This window comes from Octodon degus, unplaced genomic scaffold (genome assembly GCF_000260255.1).
Source record: "Octodon degus isolate 3935 unplaced genomic scaffold, OctDeg1.0 scaffold00270, whole genome shotgun sequence".
NCBI lineage: Eukaryota > Metazoa > Chordata > Mammalia > Rodentia > Octodontidae > Octodon > Octodon degus.
In genome coordinates this window covers 1,651,905-1,653,223 of record NW_004524846.1, presented here as the reverse complement: position 1 = coordinate 1,653,223, position 1,319 = coordinate 1,651,905, and positions in this window count along the sequence as shown.

Sequence of the window (1,319 nt, the reverse complement as noted above, 5' to 3'; positions counted from 1 at the left end):
GCAACACTGAAAGCATCACATACATTCAAATGAGACTCAGATTGGAGGCATGGTAAATGGATCAAAATTTAAAATTTCCTAATTTGAAACTCGTTAAGCTTTTCTCTTTTTTTCCTAATAGAACAGGTTTTGCTATTGATTGTTGGCAAACAGATCTTTAAATGCTAATTAACAACATGGAAAATTGGCAATGAAAAGTCAAAGAATCCATATAAATTATTGTAAATAAAGTTTTTAGTGTACGAATGAAAAGTTTATGTCTGCACATTGTCATTAATGGTTTGTATTTAATGTTAAATAGATACTAAAATAGTAAGCCTATATATGCATGTTTGCTTCTGGTGGTAAATAGAATACATTTGTTTTCAGGATATAGAATGGGTGATGTTTATCTTTTTTCAATAAACTTTAATTAAATTTATGCTTCATCAAAGAATAAATCTTTTTTTAGCCCTTGTACATGTGGTAAATAATGAGAAACATGTTTTAATTAAATAAATGATGGCATGTATGAACAGAGCCAATAAGATTTTGAGTTACCTGGAATGTTTTGCTAATAACTTCTCTCAAAAATAAGATATTATAATTAGCTATTTTCTTGTAAAATATTTTTCTAATTTTGGAAAGGGTCTCATGCTATTCTGCCATATCACAAATTGAATAAACTGAACATAAAACAATTTACTAGGAAGTAGTATTTTACAGAATCTCCGCACTTACCTCAGGCAACTCTCAGGCCCCTGACCTGCCCCTTCCAGGTGCATAGACAACTTTTAGCATAAATGTCACTCTGATATGCACAGCACAGTCAAAATCCAAGGGCTGAGTTCAGCTCATTCCCTGTCAAAAATCAAGGACAAAAAGAATCACATGATGACTTCCACTAGCCTTTCTGTGAAGATTTAGGGACCTCATCTACCTTTTCAGATTCATGTGCCTCTTTTATGCCTTCTTTCTTAAAGATGTCTTTTCTAATCACTGTATTAGTGTCATTTCTAATCACTGTGTACTTTTATTAAGTCATTTACACTTTTGCTATTGAGTTGTGTCTGTTGTTAATTAATTTCCCTTTTTATTTTTGTTTCTCTTATATCCCTTTCTAGTACTATGGAATCCTGTTATCTATTCTTTTTGTTGCTGGGATTTCTGCTACAATAATTATGGAAGTTAATATTAAGAAGAGTCTCCACTGTTTGTTTCTAGGTGTTGTAGTTTCAAGTCTTAAGTTTAGTTATTTGTTGGAGTTGGAATTAAATTTCTTTCTTTCTTTCTTCTTTCTTTCTTTCTTTCTTTCTTTCTTTCTTTCTTTCTTTCTTTCT